Raw genomic sequence first — 18610 nt, forward strand, 5'->3', positions numbered from 1 at the left:
AATCCAGTGTCCTGTCCATCCTTGGTCCAAAGGGAACCCGGTATTTGCGAGAAAATTTCCTCTACCTTTGATGGACACTCATCTATAACAGTAGAATGCAACATTAGCCTTTGAGGGGTGTCTAGTATATCTTGTACTTCTTGAGTATGGTTCTCAGGTATATCCAAGGAGACACCCTCAGGAGTACAATATATGACACACCGCATTTTATACAATAAGTCTCTGCCGAGTAGATTAGTCGGAGCCGATGCAGCCAGCAGAAAAGAATGTTTGGTTTGCAAGGGCCCTATCGTAATCTCTGCAGGTCTACTCAAAGGGTATTGTTGCACCGTTCCTGTTACTCCCATTGCCGAAATCATTTTTCCCGTGGTCTTTACACCTGATGTGGAATTCAACACTAACCTGGCCGCCCCTGTATCTACAAGATATGGTAATGGTACACCAGCTACATCAACTGTGACCTCAGGTTCACTACCAAGGCTAGCAATCAACTTCACTGGCTGCAGACTACAGGTGTGGCCCAACCCCTATTGTATATTTGGACCCTCCTGCAGCGCATTGGCAGCTATGATATGTAAGGGGGGTAGCTGAGAATTTTCGGAGGTCTGCCAGTTTCTCCTTGGTGGGTACCTCCTTGTTTCCTCTGCATGTGGCTCGTAATTTCTCCTATGTGGTCCCTGATCCCAATTATGTGAATTGTAGTGTGGTTCTTATCCTGGTCTAGGGGGTCGGTATACATTATGTGTCCCTTTATTCTTACATTCCCTTGAGTAATGTCCTACCTTCTGACAATTATAACATATTACTACATGTGACTTACCATCAGGGGTCTGGGGTTTTGGCTTATGTGGTTTTGTTGTAAGAGCATGTATACTCACCGTCATCAACTTATCCCCCTGAGACTCCCTGTGCTTACTGATGTTCTGGTCGTGCTCGATAGCGGACTCTCTCAATGCAGCCACCGAGGTACCTCTCCAGTTAGGTAGAGAGGTTTGCACTCTTGTTCTCAGTGCCTCCTTTAACCCGTCCATTAATACAGAAACGGCTACCTCCCTATGGTGTGCATTATCTTTAATGTCCTCGATCCCAGTGTATCTAGCTATTTCCTGCAGTGCTCGATGGAAGTTTTCGGATGCCATTTCACCTTCCTTTTGTCTTATGGAGAAGATTTTATTCCATTTGACAACAGTAGGGAAATACACTCCTAGTTGCAGATTGATTTGCCGTACATTCTCCTGATTGTATTCATCAGTGAGAGGTACCTCTGCGTCTAACTTATAATCGGTTATAAATTTTGTGGTGTCAATATTTGAGGGTAAACACACCTGTAGCACTGCTCGCCAATCTTTATTTGTGGGCTCATGGGTGTTACCTAACTCTTTAACAAACTTCTGGCATCCGACTAGATCTTTTCTGGGATCGGGAAATTCTGACATAATTGACCTTAACTCTGCTCCGGGACCAAGGACAATGCATGGCAATGTTCCTGATGGGAGTTACTCCCTGAGCGTCAGTCTTCCCATTGGGGACTGCAATCACCATAACAGGATTTAATTCAATTACATCATTCTGGTTTGACTCTATAATGTGAGGAGCTATTGTTTCTGCATAGTGTATGGTACCGTACTTACCTGTGGACACGACCTCACTTATCCCTCCGCTAGGGGGCCTTGCTACAACTCTTGGTGGTTGTGCCGTGCCCACCTGGGTGTCCTGTATGGTGGCTGCTAGAGAGAGTGACGATATCGTGCTGGGCTCATCTTCCTGCCCACAGTCCTGGGGGAAATTTAAAATGGGATACAACTGGCAAGGGTTAGCGTTAGTACATTTATCAGTCACTTTCTTATCCTGTACCAATGCACCATTGCTTGTAGCCACTTTCTCCCCATCAATATATGGTGGTGGTGGTGCGGTCGCCATTGTTTTCCCGCTAGATTTGGAACCTGCTGCGTGAGCTAATTCCCTTTGCACATTCCCCTCTTGCTGCCATAGATTTAAACAATCTGTATGTCTAATCCTTAGTTTTCTAGATTTTATCAGACATATCCTTATCCTTAAGTTCTGCAATACCTCTGGTTCAAAGCTGCCCACCCTAGGGAATGATGCCCTATCTTCCGGAGTCATACGTACCCATTCAGACAAAAAGTCTTCAGCGTGTGGACCATATTTTCCACACATAACAAACCTCGCTGACCCCTTGGGCCGCGGCTCTTCAACCTGAACCCTGGCTTCCATACGTCCACCGCTTGTGCAATTGGATCCCATTGCAGACTTTTTCCTTTTACGCAATCCCCAATGCATGACACGAATAGACGGTGAAAGTTCTTAGAGCGCTTTCACCCACTCCTTCTTCACTGAGTTGCACGACTCACTCCAATAGTGGCCACCGCGTACCCAGTGAGGTCCCTAATTTGTTTATATTTACTGGAAGTGTTAGAAGTGACTTACCCTTTCCAGCAAATATCCACCGTTGGAGATTTTCCTGAGAGAGACCAGCAAAAACTCCCTATGCACTTATACACAAATCACGCTTGCGTATGCTCCACACGGCGCTAATGATACCGCGATTTTACGCAAAAGCTCGTAAAAGGGGTATCAAGTTGCGCTATGTATCGCACCCACAATCATGCGGTCCAATCGCACGGTGTATAGGTACTTATTACCTAGCTGCCGTACGACCACGAGTCTATGTACAAACTGCGACCCTCAGCCGGAGCGCAACAAAAAAAACCTTTTTACTTCAATACTATACAATGCACAATTCCCTATTATGCTCCTTTGCAAATCTCATGATTTGCGTATTTCAATCTATACTAACGTGAGTCAGCCGCCTCACGCCGCCAAGCCTCCACTTACTTGGTGTACCAAACGACGGGATCCCAAATTCCACGGGGTTCAACTCACTCACTCCTGCTTTCACTCATTCAAATATGATTTGTTTTTCTGTACAGAAATTTTTTCACTCGTTCTGATCGGCAGCTTTACCCCCAGAGGCAATACAGTTTAAACAAAAGTTTTATACTAATCTGCTTTTGAAACCGGATAGTTATGTGCTATTGTAGCATGGCTACTGCCCCACCTTTTAACTGAACAAAACTATTGTGTAATTTGTACTTATCGTCCGCACTCTTACGCACTTTGCGTAAACACACGACCGTGCGTGTCTTTTATGCTGCATGCGCAGTCCTGTACTTTGTCCGAGACACGTGTACAAAACCGTGCGTCAGCAATAAAACAAATCACACAACTCTATAAATGTGAACAATACTAACTACTATTGCCCACTAAACACAACTTGTTCTGTGTAACCCTTTATGCAGACCTGCGTTTGTGTCTTTACACTTACTTCCTTAAATACTGTTATTTCAATTTTAACTATATAGAAACAAATGTATCCGATTTCACACAGATCTAAATGAATCTAGCAATCTGAATCTTGCTGCAACAATGTAAGAGGGTATGCAAAGTATTGGTGCCCTTTGTGTACGCTTTTGCCGCCAAAAAAATTCACAGATTTTTAAATAGCTTTTTTTCCTGTTTTACGGGTTCTATCAGCACCTCTGCAGACCAGACAGAGCAGACGCAATCTACCAGCACACAAATAGGGTTTTCAGCACATCCATCGACCAGGAAAAGGTTATGTAGGATAACTTTCCGCCCTTTGCTGATAGATTAAGTCTGCTATGACCTGTTAGGCTGTGAGCATGTGAAAACCGTATCGAGCCCCCAATTGTAAACGCCGGTTTACTTACAGGACTAAAAGCAACACTTTAAAAAGACATTTAATACACTTTAAATGGAGCCGCTGCGGCCGCTATACTCAATCCTTAACCTACGTACTTATTACACCATTAGCGTACCGAGCCCCGTACCGTGTACGTACTTTGCGTACAAACGCCACGCTGGCTGTAGAAAGTACACTCAGTGCATACACACTAAAAGATACTCCGTGAGCCCTTAGCAGCTACACATGTGATTGTAATACACTTATAACCTTAGCAGGGAAAGGAAACACAACACCAGATTGTATTTAAAATGCCGGGTTCCGACACACCAACATATAATTACTGAAAGGGGGGTTACAATAACAACAACAATACAATAGAATAGAATAATGGCTACAGTAAATGGTACATACGTGTTTGGTTTCGCCTGCGCTTCCCAGTCTGGTCCTCAGTCATCAAGGTAGATGAGCTTCAGAGTCTGTGTTTGACCTGGCATGCAGCTGGCTCTTTTATACAATATTCCAAAACCTAACACAATGGATACTATAATCTCTTTGTCCATTGGACACAGGGATGGTCATTTACAGTACAGGAGAGGTCATAGGTTGGTTTAAATAGGTGGGCGATGTCTGTTCCAGGTGCACTTGCAGGTGGTCTCCTCTGGGTTCCCGCCGCATAACAAATGTACAGTAAATACAGTTTATATTTATATTCTGCTCCTGCGCATAACTATTCGCAGGAGCGTGCGATCTTCTGCAAACCAACACCGGAATATTGCCTTTAAAATACCCTACAGCTGGATACCAAACACCACCTTATTGTTCTGTCCCCTCCTATCCTGTAAAGGTGAATCCATTTCTTCTGATACCATTTAAACTGTTGTAACTTGCTGGTGTGATGCAGGAAGACTATGTGTACATTGTGCACTATTTGGAATAAATATGTAATGTGTTTTTATGGCTTTTCCATGCGACTACAAACACTACCGTAAATACTCATACAACGCGCTAATGCGCAGGACCGCGGGAGCGACCATACGCAAATTGCGAATATGCGCACGCACGGCAGAACAAGTATGTGCACGGAGGCCATCTGTGTGTAGTTTGTACGTGATGTGTGTATTGCAATATTTTTCGACTTCGACATTTTATACTGTGTTTTACACATACTGTACAGAAGTGTGTCTGCTACACCTAAAATCAGGTTCTCACAAATAAGTGACTATAGAGTAACCAGACCTCTCACAGATATTCAATGGGTTTTAGTAGTAAATGCTTTTGTATGCATAGTTTTACCATGTGAGGACACTGGATTTATGTGCACTTATTATGGGAGCAGCCTTCAGAAAGGCTGTCCTTTACAGCTCTGTGTGGTTACCCCAGTGGCCGGTATGGGTCGGGAATCACACAGTAAGGACACAATGGCAAGGTACAAAACAGTGGCAAACGCAGGATTTGCATGGGGGGGTTTCCAGAACTGGGCGGAGCCAAATACGGGGGTGGGGACTGAGGTGACCCAGTATATGCTGGGTCCGTAAAACTAGTGTGTCTGTGTGTGTGTGTGTGTGTGTGTGTGTGTGTGTATATATATATATATATATATATATATATATATATCTACACACACATATATATATATATATATATACATATATCTACACACACACATTATATATATATATATACACATACACACACACATACATATACACGGGTGGTCTTCAGTATGCCGGCGGTCGGGCTCCCGGCGACCAGCATACCAGCGCCGGGAGCCTGACCGCCGGCATACCGACACTTATTCTCCCTCGTGGGGGTCCACGACCCCCCTGGAGGGAGAATAGAATAGCGTGGCGAGCGCAGCGAGCCCGCAAGGGGCTCATTTGCGCTCGCCACACTGTTGGTAAGCCGGCGGCCGGCCTCCCGGCGCCGGTATGCTGGTCGCCGGGAGGCCGGCCGCCGGGAGATCGTAGTGAACCCATATACACACATACATAGCATATTAAACATGCATACATATATATATATATATACACACACACACATACAGTACACATATATATACACATGTATATATATATATATATATATATCATATGTGTGTGTTTATATGTATGTATGTATGTATGTATGTATATACATGTGTATATATGTAGGCACATGGATATATATGTACTATAATTAAAATAAAGTAAACTTTTATTGCACTTGCAAGTGCCACCAGGAAGACAGCAGGCTGCAGAGGACGCTAGACAGTCATTAATAATACTCATGCAGCAAAAAAAAAAAAAAAAATTTTTTTTTTTTTTTTTTTTTTTTTTTAGTGGAGGGGGGTTTCTGGGTACTCGGAAACCCCCCCTGGGTGCGCCACTGCAAAACACACCTTTATTTTCATACACACTAATTATTAGGTAGCATTAATAACAATTACAGTTAAGATTATATAAGAGGAAGAACCACACAAAAGCAAAAACTCCTGTCCCTACACAATCACTAGCCACCTCAGGGAATACTTGCATTTGGTGACTCCTGGCGGATACTGTTTCCTGGAAGGGGTGATGATGTCTGTCTTGCTGATCCCAGCCGCTTTTGGCCTGATGGTCCTCTACCCACCAAAGGTAGGGCGTGCTGACTAGTCACTCGGCTCCAGCCAGCACACCAGCCACACACCCGGGACAGCTCCCGATGGAGCAAACGCTTAACTGCGTATACTGGACCGTCTCCACAGAGCCAGGTCTCCAGACCAACAAGCTGACAGGATCTCTTGACTCCTGGCAACAGCCTTGGTCCAAAACTCCTCACAAGGTAGGAGCTTCACTTGACTAACTTCACAAGCCCTTCCACGTGACCTTTTAAAACCTCTGATGCTGGTGGAGATAGTAGACAATTCTTTTCTCTCTGGGGGGTATATTTACTAAGGTCCCGATTTTGACCGATTTGGTGTTTTTTCTTCAAAGTGTCATCTCGGGAATTTATTAAACTAAAATCTCGGCAGTGATGAGGGCATTCGTATTTTTTGGAAGTCAAAGAAAAAAAATACGAATGAATACACCATTGGTCAAATGCACCTGTTATTTTATACAACTCGGTAATTTATTAAAAAGTATAATTCACAAACACTGCCCGGCAATAGCCAAACACTTCCATGAAAAAATACAAATCGCAAAAAAAAGCAGTTTTAAAATAGACCTGCTTTTTTTACCGTGTTCTGATAGGCATGCACGGATCCGTGAGATCCGTGCATGTTTATCAGTGGGAAGGGGTGTGAAAGGGTTAAAAATCAGAAAAAAAAATTGCGTGGGGTCCCCCCTCCTAAGCATAACCAGCTTCGGGCTCTTTCAGCTGGTCCTGGTTGTAAAAATATGGGGGGAAATTGACAGGGGTTCCCCCATATTTTAACAACCAGCACCGGGCTCTGCGCCTGGTCCTGGTGCAAAAAATATACGGGGGATAAAAAGCGTAGGGGTCCCTCGTATTTTTTGAACCAGCACCGGGCTCCACTAGTCAGAGAGATAATGCCACAGCCGGGGGACACTTTTATCTTGGTCCCTGCGGCCCTGGCATTAAATCACTAACTAGTCACCCCTGGCCGGGGTACCCTGGAGGAGTGGGAACCCTTTAAATCAAGGGGTCCCCCCCTCCATCCACCCAAGGGCCAGTGGTGAAGCCCGAGGCTGTCCCCCCCATCTGAGGGCGGCAGATGGGGGGCTGATAGCCATAGTGTAAAAAAAAAGAATATTGTTTTTGTAGCAGTACTACAAGTCCCAGCAAGCCTCCCCCGCAAGCTGGTACTTGGAGAACCACAAGTACCAGCATGCGGTGGAAAAATGGGCCCGCTGGTACCTGTAGTTCTACTACAAACACCCCCCAAAAAAAACAGAACACACACACCGTGACAGTAAAACTTTATTACGTACATGCACACCTACATACACACATACTTACCTGTGTTCACGCGAGGCTCGGTCCACTACTCCACGTAGAATCCACGGGGTACCTGTAAATAAAATTATACTCACACAATCCAGTGTAGCTCCGTCCTGTTTGTAATCCACGTATTTGGCAAAAAAACAAACCAAAAAACCCGATCCACGCACTGAAAGGGGTCCCATGTTTACACATGGGACCCCTTTCCCCGACTGGCGTGACCCCCCGTGACTCCTGTCAAAGAGGGTCCCTTCAGCCAATCAGGGAGCGCCACGTCATGGCACTCTCCTGATTGGCTGTGCGCTCCTGAGCTGTCAGTCAGGCTGCGCACTGAAGATACAATGTAGCGCATAGGCGCTCCATTGTATCCAATGGTGGGAACTTTGCGGTCAGCGGTTGACCGCAAGTAACTTCAACCGCTGACCGCAAAGTTCCCACCATTGGATACAATGGAGCGCCTATTCGCTACATTGTATCTTCAGTGCGCAGCCTGACTGACAGCTCAGGAGCGCACAGCCAATCAGGAGAGTGCCATGACGTGGCGCTCCCTGATTGGCAGAAGGGACCCTCTTTGACAGGAGTCACGGGGGGTCCCACCAGTCGGGGAAAGGGGTCCCATGTGTGGAGAAGTGGACCGAGCCTCGTGTGAACATAGGTAAGTATGTGTGTATGTAGGTGTGCATGTATGTAATCAAGTTTTACTGTCACGGTGTGTGTGTTCTGTTTTTTTTGTTTTTTTTGTAGTAGAACTACAGGTACCAGCGGGCCCATTTTTCCACTGCATGTTGGTACTTGTGGTTCTCCAAGTACCAGCTTGCGGGGGAGGCTTGCTGGGACTTGTAGTACTGCTACAAAAATCAATATTCTTATTTTTTTACACTATGGCTATCAGCCCCCCATCCGCCGCCCTTGGATGGAGGGACAGCCTCGGGCTTCACCCCTGGCCCTTGGGTGGCTGGAGGGGGGACCCCTAGATTTAAGGGATTCCCACTCCTCCAGGGTACCCCGGCCAGGGGTGACTAGTTAGTGATTTAATGCCAGGGCCGCAGGGACCAAGATAAAAGTGTCCCCCGGCTGTGGCATTATCTCTCTGACTAGTAGAGCCCGGTGCTGGTTCAAAAAATACGGGGGACCCCTACGCTTTTTGTCCCCCGTATTTTTGCACCAGGACCAGGCACAGAGCCCGGTGCTGGCTGTTAAAATATGGGGGAACCCCTGTCAATTTCCCCCCCATATTTTTACAACCAGGACCGACTCAAAGAGCCCGAGGCTGGTTTTGCTTAGGAGGGGGGACCCCACGCAATTTTTTTCTTGATTTTTAATACTTTCATTTTTTTTTTTAAAGGTGCACAATGAAGCCCTGCACGGATCTCACAGATCCGGCCGAGATTCATTGTGCTAATTTCGGCAGTGTTTTACTATTCACTCCCGTAAAACACTGGCCGAAATTAAGAATGACATCGACATCGGAAAAAAGGAAAATGCAGAATACGACAGCATAGTAAATGAGGCGTACAAAATTCAAAAAGTTGCAAATTCACACATTCGATGTCATTCGTGTTTGAACTTTAACCTAATTCAGAAAAATACGAATTTTAGTAAATATACCCCTGGGATTGGTTGGCTCTTGAATCCCAGAATGTACATATCCACTGAGTTCTGTGCAGGGATTGGCTGGCTCTTGAATCTAAGAAATGTAAAACGTCCCTTGAGCAGCTTGGCTCCATGCTGGGCTGGTGCCTGGGAGTCTGGAAAGGGCCTTGGTAGAACAAAGCCAGGTAATTATGTTGCTAAGGGGGTAGTTCACATTGGTATAATAAAATGAGCCACGATTAACCCCATGTAGTCATTTGTGATGTAACAAGCCCTTCAGCTGACTGAGGTTTCCTGTGAAGGGGGGGGGGGGGGGGGGGGGGCAGCGACAGAGGGGGGTCAGCCCTGCACTTCCTGTTTATCACAGCCAGATGTCCTAGACAGCTTACCTGGCTGGGCACACACTTGACAACAAGCCCTTACACCAGGCATTCCCAACCACAGTCCTCAAGGCACACTAACGTGCATGTTTTAGTGATATCCAGGCTTCAGCACAGGGGACTTAATTAGTAGCTCAGTTATTTTGATTTTACCATCTGTGCTGCAGCCTGGATATCACTAAAACCTGCACTGTTGGTGTGCCTTGAGGACCGTGGTTGGGAATGCCTGCCTTACACCCATTCAATAAACAGTACATTAATGTGACAGACACATATCAGGCTCAGGGATGATAGGCATAACATATATACACTATTTCCCACTGCAGGCACACATCTGGTACCTAGCAAAATCACTTTCTTGGTTTATTCAGCATAACATCATATTCTTGTCCAACATACACTCTGGCATGTCCGCTGCATAGAGTAGTATGGGGTATACAGCTTAGATGCGAATACTAGCCAGCAGGGCTGCCAAGAGAAATCCTGGGCCCCGATACAGTAACTTCCAAGGGCCCCCCTGCAGGGGGTGTGGCCACACCTTGTTAGTTGCATGGCTACACCATTTTGGGGGCATGTCTAGCACACGAGAATCAGAGGCGGATTTAGACCTCATGGGGCCCTAAGCGAAATACCGATTTGGGGCCCCCCTACCTCAAACAATCCATAGCACTATATTTTTGTCCTGACTTATGCCCCCTTACATTACAGATGGAGTTCCGTCTGTGCCTGGGCCTATCACCGCGTCTGGGGCGTGCACGTGTCCGTGATACGCACGCGCCCCATTCACTGGAATGAGAGCGTCTGTGTGCACTCCCGGCGGGGTTAAGCAGCGACCAACCAGACAGAGAGTGCCCCATAGAGGTACTGTGCCCCACGGCGCGCGCATGCCAAAAAAATGGGTGTGGCCAATTAAAATGGGACATGAAACACAGACATATGCCCCCAATAGTGCAGTGACAGATCCAAAATTGCCCCCACAGTGCCAGATCCACAATTGACCCCACAGTGCCAGGTATACAAATGCCCCCACAGTGCCATATCCACAAATGCCCCCACAGTGCCAGGTATACAAATGCCCCCACAGTGCCAGATCCACAAATGCCCCTACAGTGTCAGATCCACAAATGCCCCCACAGTGCCAGGTATACAAATGCCCCCACAGTGCCAGATCCACAAATGCCCCCACAGTGCCAGGTATACAAATGCCCCCACAGTGCCAGATCCACAATTGCCCCCACAGTGTCAGATCCACAATTGCCCCCACAGTGACAGGTATACAAATGCCCACACAGTGCCAGGTATACAAATGCCCCCACAGTGCCAGGTAAACAATTGCCCCCACAGTGCCAGGTATACAAATGCCCCACAGTGCCAGCCAATTGCCCCCACAGTGCCAGGTATACAATTGCCCCCACAGCAGCCAGTGCTGCAGCTGCTTACCGCTGCTGCTGCTCCTCCTCCTCCGGGCTCCGGCTGTGAGGGACGGGTGAGTCAGGAGAGGAGAGCGCCCGCCAGCGCGGCTGTGTCTGGTGCGGCGGCGTATAGCGGACTTCGTTCAAACCAGCCGCCGGTTCATGAGCCAATCAGAGCTCGCGGACCGGCGGCTTCTGATTGGCTGCCGGTCCGCGAGCTCTGATTGGCTCATGAACCGGCGGCTGGTTTGAAGTCCGCTATACGCTGCCGTGCCAGACACAGCCGCGCTGGCGGGCGCTCTCCTCTCCTGACAGCTGAGACACGCTGCCGCCGGACCGAGCGGCAGCGTGTCTCAGTGACACAAGCGGGGGGCCCGCTTCGGGCCCCCAGACCCGGCGGGCCCTAGGCAACCACTTAGGTAGCCTAGCGGCAAATCTGCCATTGACGAGAATTACCCACTCACAGGAGCATGACATACCTCCCAGCAGTCGGGACAAAGTGTTCACTATTAGGATGGTGGGACAGTCACATAAAAGCTGTATTTGCTGCAGAGTGCATTCCCTGGAACACCGTCATTTTGTGAAAGAGGATCCTCCATTGTAATTTTGGGATAAAGGATGCGCTATAGTGTGTAAGTGCAATCACTGTATATACACACACTATATACAGAAATGCCATAGAACTTTCAAGACTTACTGTGATTCAAGTTGAATAAACTGAAATGTTGACTTGCACATTAATGGTCATCACCAGAATATATTGTTACATTAGTAAGTCCCACGAGTGCTACAGTACTTCTGCTTATGCTACCTGTCATCACACTAAGGGCACTGGGCCCCTCGATCAGACCTGGGCCTGGGTAATTTGTGCCCTCCCCCCCCCCTCTCTCAGCACCATGGGCCAGCCGGATGTTATAAAGAATAACATACCATTATCTCCGGCATTCTGCCATTCACTACTGAAGCACAGGACCAGGCTGGCCAAAAATACGTGACGTTATGCTGGCATGGCTGCGTTCCGTCACATACCATTGCTAGAAAAAGACAGAAATCAGCCAAGCACATAGAGAGAGAGTTAGAATTGGGTGGGTTATATTCATTGGCGTTTCTATAATGGGTGCAGTGTGTGCGGTGCACACGGGCCCCTGAGTCCAGAGGGGGCCCCCACCGCACACACTGCACCCATTTGTAAAATACTCACCCATCCGCAGCGCCGCTAGAATACAGTGAAAATGGCCCAGCGGCGAAAAGAAAGCTTCTTGGCAGTACCAGTGTAAGGTGCAGAATATACAGTATGTCACTTGGAAGAGGAAGGGAGGGATTGGAAAATATTATAACTGTATTTCAAATGGTAAGCGATTGGATATACAGACGGAGATTTATCATACCCTGGAGGGGTGTTGATTATTAGATCTACACTAAAAAGGTCTACAGTCAATAGGTACATAGTAACATAGTATCTAAGGTTGAAAAAATAGGATTTTAATACCTACCGGTAAATCCTTTTCTCTTAGTCCGTAGAGTATGCTCGGGACACTTCAAGAACCATGGGATATAGAAGGGATCCGCAGGAGACATGGGCACTTTAAGACTCTGAAGGGGTGTGAACTGGCTCCTCCCTCTATGCCCCTCCTCCAGACTCCATTTATAGGAAATTGGCCCAGGGAAACGGACATTTCGAGGAAAAGGATTTATTGTTAAACTAAGGTGAGATACATACTAGCTCACACCACAAACACGCCGTACAACATGGCATTTAACAGAACTCCAGTCAACGGCATGAACCATGTCAGCAACAGACTGACTATAACAGAAACACAACCTGTGTGTAAACATAACTAATAACTAATAACTGCAGATAGAGTCCGCACTGGGACGGGCGCCCAGCATCCTCTACGGACTAAGAGAAAAGGATTTACCGGTAGATATTGAAATCCTATTTTTTTTTTTTAAATAACGTTTTATTGATTATATAAGCATATAAACAAATAGATACAACGTTGTAACAATAGAAGGCAAATAAGGAACTAGTGAGATATTATAATCAGGAGGGGGGGGGGCACTCAATAGACATATCAATAAGTAATTGTCACGCTTGCCTCCATGTAGACAGATTACCTAAACGCTACAACTATCCATTAGAGTTAGTAGAATGGGTGAAAGAAACACGGGGTATGAAGAGGGGGGGGGGGGGGGGGAGGGGGGAAGAAAGAAAAAGGTCGGCCAGTCTGAGCTACCTATAGAAGCAAATTTCAGAAGTAGATAAGGTCTAGTTAATATCCCAAATATTCAGCATCAAACATATAGAATGAGGCACTAGGCATTAGATGTTAAATGGTTGTCAATGGTGGTTCAGCGTTAAAATGCAAGGTCCATGGTGTCCATGTCTCAGTGAAAAAGAGTGGGGACTCTCGGAGAGAAGCCGTAATTCGCTCTAACTTATATATGAACCAAATTGCGTTAATAGTGGCGGTCATGGTGGGAGGGGCCACAGATTTCCAATTAGACGCTATTAGACATTTGGCTGTGTTCAGAATGTGTTTAATTAGGGCTCGTTGGTGGCGCGAGGTGTCAGGGATGGGGCGGGAAAGTAGTGAATAAAAAGGTGAGTCTGGCACGGTTAAGTGCGTAACTTCTAGAACCAATTTATGAATTTGTCTCCAATATTGGCGAATTGTTGGACAAGACCACAAAACATGCAACAAGGTCCCCTTGCAACCACATAATCTCCAGCACTCGTCCGAGCACGTTGGATAAATAGAATGTAATCTAGTAGGGACCAGGTACCAGCGATAATACAATTTATATGAGTTTTCGGCTATACGAACTGAGATAGAGCTTTTGGTAATTTCCTGTCTAATATCCTCCCATTCCTCTACGGTTAAGGTCTCTCCCACCTCCCTCTCCCATGCCAGCTCGTGACTCTCCTTGGGGGGGATATTGTGTGACAGTAACACCCGGTATATGCGTGAGAGGAGTCCCTTCGTTAAGCGAGAGCCGCAACACCATATTTCCAGGGGGGTAGCTATGATGGGGTGGGTGGGTTTAGGGAGTGTTCCGTAAAAGTGTCTAATTTGTAAAAATTGGTAAAATACCGAGTGAGGAAGCGAGTAGCGGGATTGTAAATTTTCAAAGGATGGGAATGAGGAAAGAGGGGCAATGTCTTGAAGGAAGAGAATATTGTGCATTGTCCAATGGGTTAATTCCAAGTTGATCGCAGCAGGATTTTTGTTAGCAATTGGGCAAAACCATGTGCACTGCAGGGGAGGCAGATGTAACATGTGCAGAGAGAGTTAGATTTGGGTGGGGTGTGTTCAATCTGCAATCTAATTTGCAGTGTAAAAATAAAGCAGCCAGTATTTACCCTGCACAGAAACAAAATAACCCACCAAAATCTAACTCTCTCTACACATGTTATATCTGCCTCCCCTGCAGTGCACATGGTTTTGCCCAATTGCTATCAAAAATCCTGCTGCGATCAACTTGGAATTACCCCCAATGATGGAATGCAGAGTGGTTATTGCCCGGTGGGAAGTGCGGGTTGTTCCATAGAGGAGTTAGGTAGGGGTTGTGGGAACGGAGTTGATAGAAGCGAGTGCAAAAATCCCATATTGACAAGGAAAAGCGCACTGTTGGTAAGAGTAAATTAGAGGTGGGTCGAGAACGGGCTGGGCACCATAATAGGGTTGAGAGTGAGAACATACGGAGAGATTGTGCCTCAATGCATGTCCACGTTCTCTGTGCCGGAGGTGAGTGCCAAAGGACACAAGAGGCCAGGTGTGCGGCTCGATAGTAGCGAGTAAGGTCTGGTACGCCAAGACCGCCTTCCGAGCGGTGTTGTTGTAATAGCCGTATCTTAACCCTGGGTTTCTTCCCAGCCCATATAAAGCTAGATATATCTCGCTGTAGATTCTTTAATATTTTGACTGGGATGTGAATAGGCAGGGTTTGCCATAAGTACAATATCCGTGGCAGTAAATTCATTTTGACTGCTGCTATGTGACCAAACCATGAAATAAAGAATTTGTTCCAGGCAGCAAGATCTGTTTTAAACTGAGATATCAACCGTGGGAAGTTAGCAGCATATAGCGATGAATAAGATTTGGTTAGGTAAATGCCTAAATATTTAAGTTTAGTATTTTGCCATTTAAAGGCATAGGAAGAACGTAAAGTACTGAGATCCTGCGGGGATATATGTAAGTCCAGAATCTCTGTTTTGTCTGTATTGAGTTTATAGTTTGAAATGGAGCCATATGTGTGGATCTCCTGAAAAAGCTGTTGTAAGGACATGTGTGGGTCGGTCAACGTCAGAATGACATCATCTGCATACAGTGCGATTTTATATTCATGGTTGTCCACCAGAATACCTGAGATATTGGGATTCAGACGGATTTTCGCCACCAGTGGTTCCATCACTAGGGCAAAGAGTAAGGGGGAAAGTGGGCATCCCTGTCGGGTGCCATTTTTGATAGGTAAAGGCGAGGAAGTGAGGCCATTAACCAGAATTGACGCTGAAGGGTTAACATAAAGCGAGGTGATGGCATTATAAAATGGGCCTTGAATGCCCACTGCCTGAAGGGCTTGCTGTATGAAGGGCTAGGCTACCCTATCAAAGGCCTTCTCCGCGTCAAGAGCCACCACCAAAGTTGGGGTGGCGTCCCGACGGGAAAGGTGAATGAGATCTATAAGGCGCCTAGTATTATCAGCAGCCTGACGATTGGGGATGAAGCCTACTTGATCTGGGTGTATCAGTGTGGGAAGATGAGGGGCGAGTCGATTTGCCAGGATTTTAGCGAATAGCTTTAAGTCTGTGTTTAATAACGATATGGGTCTATAATTTTTTAGTTCCATAGAATCTCGATCAGGTTTGGCTATAACTATAATATTGGCTCTGGTGGTCGCTGCGTCGAGTGAACTCCCCTCCATCAGTGAATTAAATAGTGAATGTAACATAGGGAGAAGGGCCTGGGAGAATTTCTTATAATATATGGCGGTATATCCATCCGGACCCGGTGCGGAGGAACGACGAAGCTGCCCGATTGTGATAAGGATTTCCTCGTGTGTGATGGGATCATTGAGTAACTTAAGGTCCGCTGCGGATAGTTTCGGTAAATGACAAGAGGAAAGATAGTGTTGGATAGTTGTTAAATAATGTGGGTCGATAGCGGCCTCAGAGGGGAGGTTATAGAGGGAAGCATAATATTCCTGAAAGAGGGAAGCCATCACTTTAGGGTCATTCGTTGCGGATCCGTCAGGACATCTCAGGGCCAGAATTCGATTGAGCGTGCGTTTCTCGCGTAGTCGCCGGGCTAATAATGTATCTGCCTTATCCGACTTTTCATAGAATTTTTGGCGGACCCACAACAATGACTTGATCGTTTTCTTTGTGAGTATTTGGGATAGTTGCCCTTTCAGGGCGAGTATCTTTAAATATAATTTACGTTTGGGGAAACGCTGATGACGGAGTGTCGTGGATGTTAATTCAGTCTCTAGATCCGCGATCCGTTTAGATTCAATCTTCCTCTGAGTTGACGTAAGGCTAATAAGAAGCCCCCGCAATGTCGCCTTGTGGGCTTCCCATAATATTGTGGGCGATATGTCAGGGGAGACGTTATCATTTAGGAAGTGATGAATCACTTCCTCTATTCGAGTCACATTATCAGGCTTAAGGAATAGGGACTCATTAAGGCGCCATTTGCGGGAAGTCGGAGGTCTATGGGAGCAAGCAAGATCAAGCAGAATCGCATAATGGTCAGACCAGGTGGTCGGAATCACCTGGGCTCCCAACAGGGATTGGGTGGAGTCCCTATCTACAAAAACGTAATCTATACGAGTGTATATATCGTGTTGTGGGGAGTAGAGTGTATAGCCCTTAGCGGAGGGGTAAAGTGTTTTCCAAGCATCATATAAATTGTGTGCGGTGATACAGGTCTGGAGGAGCTTAGACAACTTGGTGTGAGGAGAGGGCCCAACACCTGGACGGGATCTGTCAACATGGGGATCCATTGTAGCATTGCAATCACCGGCCACAATAACCCAGGGATTCGAGAATTTAGAGAGGTGGTCAGAGAACGTCTTAAAGAAGGAACCCTGTTGCATGTTTGGAGCATAAACCGATGCCAAAGTAATGGGAGTTTGATTAAGGGAGCCGGAGAGAATCACAAATCTGCCATGGTCATCATGAATTGTGTCCTGGACAACTAAGGGTAGATCACGATGAACCAAGATGGCAGTGCCTCTGCGTTTAGTTGACATTGTGGAGTAGAAGGCATGAGGATAGCGTTTGGAGCTTAAGGAGGGGTGAGGGGTCTTAAAATGGGTTTCCTGTAAGAATATGATATCCGCCTTTTGTCTGGCAAAAAACTGAAACGCCATGGAACGCTTGGTCGGGGAATTAAGGCCATTGACGTTAATGGATAAAACTTTCAAAGTCATGGGGGTTGAAAGTCAGCACAGCTCAATAGAAAAGGCAGCTCTGGACATGGTCGACCATGGGGTATGAAAGAGGGGAGGTAAAGAGAGTAGAAACAGGTAAAAGAGATCGTGAATACGAACTGTAGGGCTAGACCCTTTCCTAGAAACGGGTTGGGTCCAGGAATGAAGGGGCGGGCGCCGAGCGGGCAGCCCCTTCGGGGTGTGGGATCGTGTCTATAGTAACACATAACAAGGAGGATGAGGAACATACAGGAGGGTGTAAGAAAAAGGAAATACATTCCGCGGACCAGGACAGAAGGGGAGCGTGAAGTTCAGATCAGGGAGTAAATAGGGGTAAGTAGAAAGAAGAGGATACCACTATCATCATTCATATTAACAATAACAGTGCTTATTTACGTTGATTCAACCAGGGCATCTTAAGGCATAACATTAATGTGGCCTACAACACTGTACAAATAGATTGATGGCGGTACATGACCACAATAGTATCTATAATCGTCACCTCTAGAGTCGGTATCCGAGTGGCCCCTCTGATTCTAGCAGCAGATTAGCCTTACCAAATCAAGGCACGAAACCAGCAAAGGAAAGAGGGACCACCCTGAACCGAGATGCAGGAGGCTCAGACTGCGTCCAATCGATCCAGCCGCTAAACCCAGATGTGGCAAATAATATTGTATAAACTGAGGTATGAGAAACTAACGTAACATATTAATTAGATCAAGAGAATATTTAGTTGCGAAATAGCCCATTTCTCTATAGTGAGGACCAAGGTGGGTGGGCATGCATCGAGATCTCAAAAAAGCTCTAGGCAACATGAAAAGAGCTATATCCTTGGAATAGGCAAACCGGGCCCGGAGGGGCACGCCGTCCTCCGGAGCAGAGCAGGCCAAGAGCCCGTCTATCCCAGAGGGCGCGGCCAGTCATCCCCAGGACAGAGTCGCCACATAGCGTCATGTAAGAATCAGATAAAACAACTTAAAATACTGAATTCGCCAAACCACAGAGATCCAACATGTAAAATAATATATCAGTAAGTCGCTATGACAATAAACATGGGAAGGGTCTATAAACATTAACCAGTATAACTACTGATCCGATGAGGGAATTACGCTCGCTCATTTAGTAGACCATTTGGGGGCAGG

This window comes from Pseudophryne corroboree, chromosome 1 (genome assembly GCF_028390025.1).
Source record: "Pseudophryne corroboree isolate aPseCor3 chromosome 1, aPseCor3.hap2, whole genome shotgun sequence".
In the NCBI taxonomy this organism is placed as follows: Eukaryota; Metazoa; Chordata; class Amphibia; order Anura; family Myobatrachidae; genus Pseudophryne; species Pseudophryne corroboree.